The 14742-nt window shown below is 36.1% G+C and overlaps 1 long non-coding RNA gene across 2 annotated transcripts in view; it reads left to right on the top strand.

The window, feature by feature from the left end:
- The window catches only part of LOC128315931 (uncharacterized), a 122814-nt gene that overhangs the window by 74829 nt on the left and 33243 nt on the right, over positions 1–14742 (top strand). For both annotated transcript variants that reach the window (XR_008299143.1, XR_008299144.1), the window contains exon 3: positions 13224–13286. This is a non-coding gene — a long non-coding RNA (uncharacterized LOC128315931). The remainder of the gene's footprint in view (positions 1–13223; positions 13287–14742) is intronic.

Below are 14742 nucleotides of genomic sequence, written 5' to 3' on the forward strand. Positions count from 1 at the left end.
ACAGAACACGTATTTTATTTTTTTAATTTTTTTTTTCAACGTTTATTTATTTTTGGGACAGAGAGAGACAGAGCATGAACGGGGGAGGGGCAGAGAGAGAGGGAGACACAGAATCGGAAACAGGCTCCGGGCTCTGAGCCATCAGCCCAGAGCCTGACGCAGGGCTCGAACTTACGGACCGCGAGATCATGACCTGGCTGAAGTCGGACACTTAACTGACTGCGCCACCCAGGGGCCCCAGAACAGGTATTTTAAAATACAGTTAAAGAAAGAAGAAGACTTGAATCTGCAAAGGTCATACTGTGTGCTGTGGAAAATTGACCCAGAACAATCAACACCAAGACAAATCCTAGGAAAGTTATAGGACTATTAAGAACTATTGGAAAATAGCCAAATAATGTAGAAAATAGCAAAAGTAATGTTGAAAAATAAACCCAAAGCTGGAGGCATCACAATTCTGGACTTGAAAGTGTATTACAAAGTTGTAATCATCAAGACCGTATGGTACTGGCACAAAAAGACACATAGGTCAGTGGAACAAAATAGAGAATCCAGAAGTGGACCCACAAATGTATGGCCAACTCATCTTTGACAAAGCAGGAAAGAGTATCTATTGGGAAGAAAAGTGTCTTCAGTAAATGGTTCTGGGACAACTGGACAGTGACATGCAGAAGAATGAAACTGGACCACTTTCTTACACCATAAACAAGAATAAACTAAAAATGGAGGAAAGACCTAAATGTGATACAGGAAACTGTCAAAATCCTAGGGGAGAGAACAGGCAGCAACCTCTTTGACCTTGGCCACAGCAGCTTTTTACTGATGTCTCCAGAGGTAAGGGAAATAAAAGCAAAAATGAACTTTTGGGACCTCATCAAGATAAAGACTTCTGCACAGCAAAGGAAACAATCAATGAAACTAAAAGCCTATGGAATAGGAGAAGATATTTGCAAAATTGGATAAAGGGTTAATAGGAAAAATTAAAAAAAAATTACACACAAAAGAAGAACATTACAGACCAACTTCACTTAAGAATATAGAAGTAATGGGGCGCCTGGGTGGCTCAGTTGGTTGAGCACCCAACTTCAGCTCAGGTCGTGATCTCACAGTTCGTGGGTTCTAGCCCCGCGTCGGACTCTGTGCTGACAGCTCAGAGCCTGGAGCCTGCTTCAGATTCTGTGTCTCCCTCTCTCTCTGCCCCTCCCCTGCTCATGCTCTGTCTCTCTCTATCTCAAAAATAAATAAAAACATTAAAAAAAATAAAAAAAATATAGAAGTAAAAATTCTTTAAAAAATCTTTTTAACGTTTATTTGTTTTTGAGAAAGCACAAGCAGGGGAGGGGCAGAGAAGGAGACACAGAATCTGAAGCAGGCTCCAGGCTCCGAGTTGTCAGCACAGAGCCTGACACAGGGCTTGAACTTGTGAACTGTGAGATCATGACCTGAACTGAAGTTGGACGCTCAACTGACTGAGCCACCCAGGCGTCCCTAGAAGTAAATATTTTATGTAAAGTATTTATAGATATCATCCAGAAACATGTTTAAAGAACAAATCATGTGGAGTTTGATTTGGAAAACATACATTTGAATGTTAGAAAATAAATTACCATAATGCACAATGTTGATAAATCTAAGAAATCATATTATTTTCTAGCTGTGCCAATCATATGATGACAAATACTGAAGTATTTTGAGAAAATTCAGTGCTATCCTTGATAGAAAACGCTTAATAAAATAGGGTATTTCTTTTTTGTTTTTTAATATTTATTTTTTGAGAGAGAGATTGACAGAGTGTGAGCAGGGGAGGGGCAGAGAGAGGCAGACACAGAATCTGAAGCAGGCTCCAGGCTCTGAGCTGTCAGCACAGGGCCCGATGTGGGGCTTAAACCCACGAACCGTGAGATGATGACCTGAACTTAAGTTGGGCGCTCAACTGACTGAGCCACCCAGGCACCCCTAAAATGGGGTATTTCTTAAACATAAAATATATCTCAGACCCAAAACAAGCATTATTTCTTTAAAACTTTTTTTTTAAGTTTATTTATTATTTGAGAGACACAGAGACAGTGTGAATGGGGGAAAGGCAGAATCCCAAGTAGGCTCCACACTGTCAGTGCACAGGTACAACATGGGGTTCAAACCCACAAAACTGTGAGGTCATGACTAAGAGCCAAAACCAAGAGTCAGACACTCAACCAACTGAGCCACTCAGGTACCCCTAAAACAAGCATTATTTCTAATGGGGTAACCCTAGATTTACTCCCACAGAAGTCAAGAGTAAGGCAAAGATGTAGAGTGGTTAATACTGGGTTGGAGGCTGGATTTACTCCTGAACATCTTAAAATAGGAGAACTAAAAGGACAAAGGAGCAAACATTATTGGCAGATGATATTGTTGCATACTTAAAATACATGTTTGGGAAGAAATCAAAAAGTGAGTAGAGACTTTATTAAAATAGTGTGTAAAATTGATAAACAGAAATTAATAGTTACCATATACACAAAGAACAATTAGAGAAGATAAAATGAAGGAAAAAAATCTGTAATACCAGCCCAAAAGATAAAATACTTACGAATAAATTTAGCAATAATTATAAAAGCTGTAACTGAAGAAAACTTTAAAACATTCCTGACTTAAAATAATTGAAAGAGGTGGGAAAAAGTACATCCTGTTCTAGGTTAGGAAGATTCAACATCAAAGAGATGTCAGTTTTCTCAAAGTTAATTTATAAACTTAACATGGTATCTCTAAAATACCAAAAGATATATTTTTTTTCAGAACCAGGCACATTTATTGCTACATATGTGAATATTTTTTTCTAACAAGAGGTAGGAAGGTTTTTAAAACGAGCAAAAACTAGGGGGACTAGATGTTCCAGATAGCAAGGTATGCTGTAAAACATTAGTTGTTAAATTGGTATGTTATTAGTGCATGTCGTCAGAACAATGAAATAGAATAGAAAGTCCAGAAATAGATCTGAATATAATTGAGATACATAATTTGGGGGGGGGGGGTAAGATTCTTTTTTGTAATTAAGTTTTTAATTTTAATTCCAGTATAGTTAATGTACACTGTTACATTAGTTTCAGGTGTACAACATAGTGATTCAACAATTCTATACATGACTCAGTGCTTATCCTGTTAAGTGTACTCTTTAATCCCCATCACCTGTTTCACCCATCCCCCAACTCATCTTGCCTCTTATAACCGTCAGTTCTCGCTAGTTAAGAGTCTTTCTTGGTTTGCTTCTCTCTCTCTCTCTCTCTCTTTCTCTGTCTCTCTCTCTCTCTCTGTCTCTCTTTTTTTTTTTGCTCATCTGTTTTGTTTCCAAATTCCACAGAGGAGTGAAATCATATGGTATTTGTCTTTCTGTAACTGACTTATTTTGCTTAGCTTTATACTCTCTAGCTCTATCCATGTTGTTGCAAATGGCAATATTTCATCCTTTTTTGTGACTGAATAATATTTCATTGTTTACATATACCACATCTTTAGCAGTTCATCTGTGGATGGACAGTTATGTTGCTTCCATATCTTGGCTATTATAAACAATGCTGCAGTAAACATATGGGTGTATGTATTTTTTTGAATTAGTGTTTTTGTATTTTGGGGGTAAATGTCTAGTAGTGCAATTACTGGGTTATAGGGTAGTTCTGTTTTTAGCTTTTCAGGAACCTTTGTACTGTTTTCCAGAGTGGCCGCACCAGTTTGCATTCCCACCAACCGTGCAAAAGGTTTCCTTTTTCTCCACATCCTTGCCAACACTTGTTGTTTCTTGTGTTTTTGATTTTAACCATTCTGATGTGTAAAGTGTCATTGTAGTTTTGATTTGCATTTCCTTGATGATGAGTGATATTGAGCATCTTTTCATGTGTTTATTGGCCATCTATATGTCTTTGGAGAAATGCCTGTTCATGTCTTCTGCCTATTTTTAAATTGGATTATTTGGGGGTTTTTTGGGTGTTGAGTTGTATTAGTTTTTCATAGATTTTGGATACTAATCCCTTAATGCCTATGTCATTTGTAAATACCTTCTTCCATTCTGTAGGTTGCCGTTTAGTTTTGGTGATGGTTTCCTTCACTATGTAGAAACTTTTTATGTTGATGTAGTCCTAGTAGTTTATTTTTGCTTTTATTTCTCTTGCCTCAGGAAGGAAAATCTAGCAAATGTTGCTCTGGCCAGTGTGAGACACATTACTCCTGCCTGACCTCTCTTCAAGGATTTTTATGGTTTCAGTCTCACATTTAGGTCTTTAATCCATTTTAAGTTTATTTTTGTATATGGTGTAAGAAAGTGGTCCAGTTTCATTTTTTGGTGTGTAGGTATCCAGTTTTCCCATTTCATTTTGAAGAAACTTTTTTCCCATTGCATATTCTTTCCTCCTCTGTTGAAGATGTATTGACCATATAATTGTGGGTTTATTTCTAGGTTTTCTATTCTGTCCCATTGATCAGTGTGTCTATTTTTGGCCCAGTACTATACTGTTATAATTACTGTGGTTTGATAATATAATTTGAAGTCTGGAATTGTGATACCTCTTTTTTTGTTTTCCTTTTTCAGGATTGCTTTGGCTATTTGGGGTCCTTTGTAGTTCCACACAAATTTTAGGATAGTTTGTTGTACTTCTGTGAAAAATGCTGTTAGTATTTTGATAGGGCTTGCATTAAATCTGTAGATTGCTTTGGGTAGTATAGACATTTGAACAGTGTTCTTCCAATGAGCATGGAATGTTTTTCCATTTGTTTGTATCATCTTAAAATTCTTTCATCAGTGTTTTATAGTTTTCAGAGTACAGGTATTTTGCCTCTTTGGTTAAGTTTATTCCTAGGTATTTTCTTTCTTTAAGAAAAATTTTTTAAGTGTTTGATTTATTTTTGAGAAGGAGAGAGAGATAGAGTGCAAGTGGGGGAGGGGTAGAGAGAGAGAGGAAGACACAGAATCCAAAGCAAGCTCCAGGCTCTGAGGTGTCATTGCAGAGCCTATTGCGGGCCTTGAACTCATGAACTGTGAGATCCTGACCTGAGCCGAAGTTGGATGCTTAACTGACTGAGCCACCCAGGAGCCCAAATGGGATCATTTTCTTAATTTCTCTTTCTGCTACTTCATTATTAGCATATACAACCACAGTAGATTTTTGTGCATTGATTTTGTATTCTGCGACTTTACTGAATTCATTTATAAGTCCTACTAATTTTTTGGTGAAGCCTTTTGGGGTTTTCTACATATAATATCACGTCATCTGCAGATAGTGAAAGTTTTACTTCTTCTTTACCAATTTGGATGCCTTTTATTTCTTTTTGTTGTCTGATTGCTGTGGTTAAGACTTCAAGTACTATGTTGAATAAAAGTTGTGAGAGTGAGCATTCTTGTCCTTGTTCCTGACCTCAGGGGGAAAGTTCTCAATTTTTCTCCATTGAGTATGATGTTTATTATGGTTTTTTCATATATGCCCTTCATTATGTTGAGGTATGTTTCCTCTAAACCTACTTTGTTGAGGGTTTTTATCATGAATGATGTTATACTTTGTCACATACTTTTTCTGTATCTATTGAAATGATCATATAGTTCTTAACCTTTTGCGTATTGATGTGATGTATCGTGTTGACTCATTTGCAAATAAATCCCACTTGACCATGATGAATGATTTTTTTAAGTTTATTTATTTTGAGACAGAGAAAGAGCGCACGAGAAAGCGCACACACGTGTAGGGGAGAGAGAGAGAGGCAGAGAATCCCAAGAAGACTCTGTGCTGTCAGTGCAGAGCCCAGCATGGGGCTTGAACTCATCAAATGTGAGATCATGACCTGACCCCAAATCAAGTGTCAGATGCTTAACCTACTGAACCACCCAGGCACCCCTGGTGAATGATTTTTTTTAATGTATTGTTGGATTCAATTTGGCAGTATTTCGTTGAGAAATTTTTCATGTATGTTCGTTAGAGATACTGGTCTGCAGTTCTCTTTTTCAGTGGTATCTTCATCTGGTTTTGATGTTGGCCTCATAGAATGAATCTGGAAATTTTCCTTCCTCTTCTATTTTTTGGAATAGTTTGAGAAAAATAGGCATTAACTCTTATTTAAATATTGGGTAGAATTTGCCTGTGAAGCCATCTGGTCCTGAACTTTTGTTTGTTGGGAGTTTTTGTTTTTGTTTTTTTAAAGATTTATTTCACTTTATTTTATTTTATTTTTTTAGAGAGAGCATGCAAACTGGGGAGAGGGAGAGAGAGATAGAGATAGAGACAGAGACAGAGACAGAGAGAGAGAGAGAGAGAGAGAGAGAGAGAGAGAATCTTAAGCAGGCTCTTTAGAGCCTGTAGCCCCGAGCTCATCTCGGGGCTCTATCCCAGACCTTGGGATCATGACCTGAGCTGAAATCAAAAGTTGGACACTCAACTGACTGAGCCACTGAGGCACCCCTCTTGGGAGTTTTTTGATTGAACTGACTCAAATTCTTTGTTGCTTATAGGTCTGTTCAAACTTCCTATTTTTAAAAAATAACTGTAATATTTTTAATACATTAAAAGGTGACAGAAAGAGTGGGATGAAATGAAGCATTCAAAAAATGGTAAAGAGACAACAGGGTAGCATCTGAAAAAAATAAAGTTGTATTCGTACTTCACACTGAATACTGAGAAAAATCCAAATGTTTAGAAATTTTAATATGAATAAATGAACCCATCAAATTAAAGAAAAAGCATGAAAGATTTATATCTCAGAATAAGGAAGGCTTTGTAAACTATGACAACATTTAGGAGCCTTAAGAGAAAAAAAGATCAATACATGGAAGTGTGCGTTTGTGTGTTTTTATGTGTATATTAATGTGTAATGTCTGTATATTTTGCATACATGGCAAAAATTGTATGCAAAATCAGAAGATGACAAAATGGGGAAAATATTTTAAGCCCTTATTGGAAAGATCTAATTTTCCAAATATATGAAGTATTTTCAACATGAAGATACTTATTAGAGATTTCACTGAAAGAGAAACAAAAATGATGCTTAAATGTAATGTGTAAAGATGCCCAACTTCATGCATAATAAGAGAGAAAGGTCTATTAAAACTACACTGAGCTACCATTTTTCACCCGTTCAACAAATATAAAAGTTTAAGAACACATCATATTGGTAAGCCTGTGGGGAAACAGGCACTTTCATACATTGCTGGTGTGAGTAGAAATTGGTATAACTCTTTGGAGGGCAATTGGCAATTGTATGACAGTTATAAATGTACATACTCTGTGACCCACCAATTCAACCTCTCTCAATTCACCTTACAGATTTACATTTGTCTAATAATTTATATACAAGATAATTTACTGTAGCATTGTTTTTCAAAAGATTGGAAACAACCTGGAGGTCTATCAACAGGGGCCATAGGATAAATTATGGTACATTCATACAAAAGAATACCATGCGGGGCATCTGAGTAGCTCAGCTCAGTAGGTTGAGCATCTGACTTTGGCTCATGATCTCGTGGCTTGTGAGTTTGAGCCCTTTGTTGGGCTTTGTGTTGACAGCTCGGAGCCTGGAGCCTACTTCAGGTTCTGTCTCCCTATCTCTCTGCTCCTCCCATGTTCACGCTCTGTCTCTGTCTCTCTCTCAAAAATAAACATAAAAAAAAAAGAATACTATGCAACTAAAAAAGAATGAGAATGCTCTTTATATACTGGTTTGGAAGGGTCATTAGGGTACATCATTATGTAAAAAAGATGGGGAGTAAAAGTTTAATATTTGGATAGAATAAGAAATGCATTTAACTTTTGAAACAAATACTATACAAATAAGAAATGTAAATGAGAAATTTAGTCAGTAAACAGCATTCCCAGCTGTGATACCTGAACCAGTAGATATTAAACCCTCTATACTTTCATTCATATGGTGATGATTAGTGAGTGATATTTAGCTTTATAACCTGTAGTTCCTATGAGATATTTAAATAAGGAAAGATGTAATTGTGTTCATCTGTTTCAAATTTGTGTCACGTTATCAGCTTAGCATTGTAATAGCAGAATGAAAGAAAAACTTAACTCTTTTGGACATCACATTAAAAACATGCTAAGGGTGTCTTGCCAAATTGATAGGCTGACTGATTACACTGAAAATCATCAGATCATTGGGTTTGTGTTGACTAGTAAGCAAGAGATGGAGTAAAATACTTAAACAATTCCAAATTGCTTTGCTTACTTTTTAGTTAACCAAAAAATGTAGTTTAATTAGTTGATTTTTCTATCATATTTTCTTGGATGAAAATAATAAATATACAAAATTTAAAACATTCTGAAAAAGGTAAAGAAAATAAAAAGCCTTGTAAAATAATCTTTGTTAACATTTTGATCTCTTTTTTAGTCTGAATATTTATTTTAATTAAAATTTATTTCGTTTGAGAGTGCATGTGTGTATGCACACATGTGAGAGGGGGAGGGGCAAAGAGAGAGGGAGAGAGAGAATTCCAAGCAGGCTGTGTGCTGTCAGTGTTGAGCCCGATGTTGGGCTCAAACTCATTAACCGCAAGATCATGACCTGAACCAAAATCAGGAGTCAGGCGCGTAATCGATGGAGCCACCAGGGACCCCTAGTTTGTATATATATTTTTACAAAACACAAACATTGATCCTACTTTTTTATGACCTGCTTTTCGTATAATATTTTATATAACAGGACTTTCATTGTCAGTTAATATTCTGGAACATGATTTTTAATGACTTCTGTGTAGCGCATTGTATATATGCACCATAATTTATTTAACTAATCCTGCAGTCTTAGACATTTAAGGACAACCTACTCCCAAAGCAATTTGGTTAATTGAAAATTTCCTATATTTTGCTGATGAATTTAGTTCACTCTTTTTGTGAAGTACTCTGTAGAATTTTCATGCTGACTCCCTGAGAAAGGTATGAACCTTTGTCTTATCCTAGAGTGGATCCATTCTTAAAGGCCAGATAATAAATGTGCCTGCCTCATTTTCTGCTAGAGTTTGAGACAAATGGATGGATTGCGTTTCCCAAAGCCACTTGATACAATGGTTTTGCTGGCTGATGCTTCTTTAGATTAGACTGTTGCTAAGATGCTTTAAGGTGTTACAGCAGCACATACTAAAAACTAACTGGGGTTGAGAATATTCTGGACAAAAGGTCTTTTCTTTTTTTCATTGTAGGATAAGGCCTTCAGTTTTGAAAAGCTAGACAGGAATTTGCTAGGGTAAGATCTACTCACCTAGCCCAAGCATTGCGCATCAAGAGCTATGTCTCGAGTTCTACAAAATTACATGATTTTAGAAAATCACTCCTCTAACTATTTTTTTCAGCATTCTATATTAAACAATGTATTGTATACATTTTCACTTTAACTTGAGTTTAAAAATTGTACATTGATTTGTAATTGGTAATTTGTACTATGGAAGACTTCATGAATTTTGCTTTAGCCATTCATAATGTGATTAAAACTGGGTAAGTTACAATTTATCTCTAGTTTCCTTTGAAGTGAACAAACTTGCCTTCTCTGATAATAAAGATGGCAAACAAATGTTGTTTCATTGTACACTATATGAATGAATGAAACCGTTTTTACATATTCTCAAGCACATTAGATAACCTTCACTTATAAAAGAATAATATACTACTTACAAATAATTATTTTCTGTTTCTTACATTGTCTTCTAAGTCTTATGTCTTATTGGGTGATACAAGTAGCTGCCTGTGAGTTGCCATATATGAGAAAAATGTCAGAGGTGGAAATTCTTCTTAAATTGTGTAGTGAAGTCTTTGCTAATTACAGATCAATGAGATTCTATTTTCTATCTGTCTGTTAGGTGTATTTCCAGGTCCTCTTACCTAAGATTTTTCTGGTGAAGGGAGAGGTGTTCAAAGGCAAATACTAGAAACTGTATCTTGGAGTATGTGCTTGGAGTCAGGCTAGAACAATGTGGAAATGATAGAAGTTAAAGTATGGAGCCAGGGGTGTGGTTGCTGAGGCATCCAGAATATCAAGAACCAGAACATTTGCACTCACATGTTTTGTAAATGGATGTAACTGAAGCCAAAGGAGCTTTCCCAACTTCTCTTCTCTCTCCCACCTAAGTCCCCTTCCGGACTCTCGGATGAGGTCAGTGCACAGGTTTTGCCACACTAACTGGAGGTGCAGCACCATCAAATAAACTTCGGCAACTAGCATGACAAAGAGAAGTGGCTGGGGGCCTGCCTCAGAGGCTCACCCTAGAAGGGCAATGTACCTTTGTCACTGGGGCTGCGTCATGGAAAGTACTGGCCAAGCCAAGAAAACAGGCCAACAGTTCACCAACTGCAAATTCCAGCATTGAGGCTGGCAGGACACCCAACAGGGGGACATTATTTATCCTGGAGAGCCAGAGTGCCAGCCAGCACATGCCCAAGGGGTCTCTTTCTCTCAAGTTCATGAGGATGTGTATGACAGCACTCTCTCCAGACAGCCAGATTGTGTCTTAGAGAAATAGCAAGAAGGAATGGCTGACAGGTTGAACATTTTCTAAAAAGGCTGAATAAACAATCGCATCAGACTTAGCTTTGAACTCAGTTACACATTTAGCTATTTTTTTCCTCACTAAGTAGTGGATGGGAGCTTATAAAATATCAGCTATAGATGAAATAAAGAAGCAATATTTTCTCTCCACTTCAAATCATTAAGTTAAATTTGTGGTTCTAACATAAAGCAAAACAAACAAGCAAACAAAACCAAAAAACTCTGTTCATTGCTTGGGTCATTTCGATTTTAGGATATTAGTGCCATTCACTGACGTTGTTATGCTATTTCTCTGTGTGTGAAATACATGGAAAGTGTTATCTGAGTTGATGTTCAGTAGTAGAGGCAAGTAAATCTATAAATGCCATGTGACCAACATTTAAATTCTGATATACATATTTTGAAGGCAAGAAAGTTCATTGTGGAAGGAATGTATAGCATAATTATAAAACCAGTTTGGGGCACCTTGGTAGCTTGGTTGGTTAACCGTCCAACTTAGGCTCAGTTGATCTGAGCTCAACTTGATCTCGCGGTTCATGAGTTCGAGCCCCACGTTGGGCTCTGTGCCGGGAGCCTGCTTCAGAATCTGTGTGTGTCTCTCTCTCTGCCCCTCCCCTGCCCTCTGTCTCTCAAAAATAAATATTAAAAATTTTTCTTTAAATAAATAAAACCAGTTTAAAGCAATAATGGCAATAAACAGCTTTTGAAGAAATACCTTAAAAGGTGAATGTAAAACAGAGCTCTGTTAGGTTGAAAATCAAGCTGAGCAATTTAAAAAGCGAACAACTTTAAGAAGTGAATCAGAGAAAGTATCAGGTTTTAAACACTATTTAATAGTGCATGCAGTATATTTGCTCTACAGTAAAAAAAAAAAAAATCTATTGATAGTGCCTCTAGCTTTAGTTCTTAAAGTACCTCCAGGCATTTGGGCAGTGTTCCTTTGCAAAGGGCACTAAATATTTGTTTGCTAAAAAGTTAGATTTGGGTATGGGGAATAATGAGGTCAGACAGTGTGTGCTAATTAGAAGTTGAACAAAGAAGACAATCGAGATGAATTTTTATTATTTTTTATGGCAAATAGCTGTTACATGGATGATTATTCGTGAACAAAGAGAAGCATTTTACTTGGGCTGTTTTACTCCATTTCTAGGGGGTTCCACCTTAAAAGCATTCTCTATCAGCAAGGTAAGAGTTGTCTTCAAATTTAGATGCCAAATCTGCCATGATAAAGGTTTGCTGTACATGAACTCTCAGCAACTCATTTATTACTTGGAGTATGAGTCCTATCAGCTCTCAGTTGTGTGAACATGGTGTTAAAGGAACAAAGCTTACAGTCAGTCCCAAAAGCCGAGTTTGCAAGAGAACAAATTATCTCCTGGAGTCCATGTACCTACTGTCTCTTCAAACATTTTGAAATCAAATTCATTAATGGGTAGGGGGAGGATTAGAGAGTGGGTGACACAGAACTCCTAGGAAACCAACTCAAATTACACTTATTGATTACTAATGTGCACTTCAAATGAGAAAATATTTATAGTAGATCATTTTTTTTTTGGTTTTTGTTTGTTTTTTTGAAAAAAGATAAAACCTTTTAGTAAAGGATCATGCATAAAGCACTCATATCACACAGATATATAGGAAAATTGTAGTTGCTTTACAAGCTTTCTATCACTTGGTATTGTCATAGAGTAGATCATTTGTTAACTATACCCGTGCATATGTTAAAGGGCTTTAATCCTGCTTATAGTACTTCAAAAATTTCCTTAGCTTGGAGCTTTTCCATACAGTATTGGATAACACAGGTCTTTGTGATTATGCCATTCTAAAAAATTCCAGAGTAACAGAAGGGAAGACTGCAGATAGAAAAACGTAAAGGAAAAAAAATCCAATTGTGATACTGTCATTATAGCAGTACGTAAATTGTGTTTATCTCTCAAATCTTCCTCCTTAATATCTCACATACAGACACTAGAGAAGAGTGAAATTTAAGAAATAATCCACTATGGAATTTACACATCTAGAAATGATCTTGGGGAGCCTATTTTAAATGACTTCTTTTTAAAGCACTAACTTCTCTTGTTCAGATGAAATCATCTGATGGGTATTAATCTAATAGCATGTTGGTGTCAGTAGCCTTCAGAGGACTATTTAACATCTATCAAAATAACTGTGTTTTGGGTGTTGACAGTCACTTGCTTGCTTTCTCCATCAGGCAGGATTTTTTTAATCATGGTGTTTTTGTAAAGCCAGCAATGGGTTGGCTTCTACAGGATTTAACTGTATTTATATGCTACAATTTATGGTTTAATTGAACAGTGTCTAATATCTGCTAATTACTTTAGGTGTGTTTACCTGCCTCTGCACAGATTATCTTTCCAGTACCTTGAGGGCAGAGACCAAATATTAACACTTCTGTGTACTTCTTATCTTCTAGTAAAAGTAATCTCCTACTTTGATTTTTTCACGGTTCCCCAGGGAACAAAAGGTGTGTGTGTGTGTGTGTGTGTGTGTGTGTGTGTGTGTGTGTGTGTGTGTGTATAAGCTGAAATGGCATAAAGCAAAGAGTATTCCCTGCTTTGTGAAATGTATATATTGTATATATACACCCACAGTGATCACTGATTTTATTTAATTCAAAGAACATACATAATGCACATATTTTCCAAAAACTATGATTATTTTTTTTAATTTAACCAACTAATTATATTGTTCTCTCTTTCCAATAGGAGTATTTCACACCTTCTCTGGCAGAAACCTTTTCACCATTTTAGGACTCCTCCTTTTGAAAGGTAGGTTTATCCATTGGGATTCATTTAACTGTAAATAACAGTATCCAGCAGGTCATTTTGCAAACCCTACATTAGTTACATAGATAAAGAAGAAGATATCAGGAATGTCTGTTGGGTTGGCCAACCAACAGTACCATTGTGCTTGCTTTAGAAATCCAGAGTATTCTTATTGGATAACTCTGATTATCAGTGTATGTACTTCCTCATATTGGCTAAAATTCTAACTCCCTAGAATTATTGTCTCTGAAATTTCATTCTATTTGAAAAGCATGGAAGGATTATATTCTTTTTCCCACCAGAAAACTCTTCAAACATTTCTAAACAGCTTTATGGGGTGGGGGTATAACTTATATACATAATATTCACCTGTTAAGTGTGCAGTTCAGTGATTATAGTGAATTTAAACAGTTAACACAGTTAACCACCACAATCCAGGTTTAGAACATTTTCATTACCCCAGAAAGTACCCTTGTGCCCATTTGCAACCAGTCCTCAATTTTACCCCTCTCACCTTCAGCACTAGGCAACCACTGATCTGCTTTCTGGTTCTAAGGTTTTTCTTTTCTGGAATTTTTAAATACATGGAATCATATATTATGTAGTTCTTTGCATCTCACTGATTCCAGTTAGTATAGTGATTGGAGGTTGTGCATGTATGTATGTATATGCATGTTATCAGTGTTTCATTCCTTTTTATGGCCTCCAGCTTTGTTCTTTTTCTCCAAGATTGCTTTGACTCTTCGGATTTTTTTTTTTTGGTTCCACACAAATTTTAGGATTGCTTATTTTATTTCTGTGAAAAATACCCCATTGGAATTTTGTTAGAGATTGCATTCAATCTGTAGATTGCTTTGAATAGTGTGGGCATTTTAACAATATTAACTATTGTTAAATAATCATGATCCATGAGCATGGAATATCTTTCCATTTCTTTTTGTCTTCAATTTCTTTCATCAATGTCATATACTTTTCAGGGTACAGATCTTTCCCCTCCATGGTTAAATTTATTTCTAAGTATTTTAATTTATTCTTTTTGATGCAATTGTACATGGGATTGTTTTCTTATTTTCTCTAATAGGATATTGTTAGTGTAGAAATGCAGCTGATTTATATTGATTTTGTGTCCTGCAACTTTACTGAATTCATTTATTCTGGCAGTTTTTTAGTGGCATCTTTAGGGTTTTGTGTATATATAAACATACCATCTGCAAATTGAGACTGTTTTATTATTTCCTTTCTGACTTGGATGCCTTTTCTTTTCTTTTTTTCTTTTTTCTTCCTTTTTCTTATAGAATTGTTCTGGTGGGGATTTCCAATACTCTGTTGAATAAAAGTGGTGAGGGTGGACATCCTTGTCTTGTTCCTGATCTTACAGGAAAAGTTTTCACCTTTTCATCATTGAGTAGGATGTTACCTGTGGGCATGTCATATATGGCCTGTATTATGTTAAGGTACA

This window comes from Acinonyx jubatus, chromosome B3, assembly GCF_027475565.1.
Source record: "Acinonyx jubatus isolate Ajub_Pintada_27869175 chromosome B3, VMU_Ajub_asm_v1.0, whole genome shotgun sequence".
Taxonomy (NCBI): Eukaryota; Metazoa; Chordata; class Mammalia; order Carnivora; family Felidae; genus Acinonyx; species Acinonyx jubatus.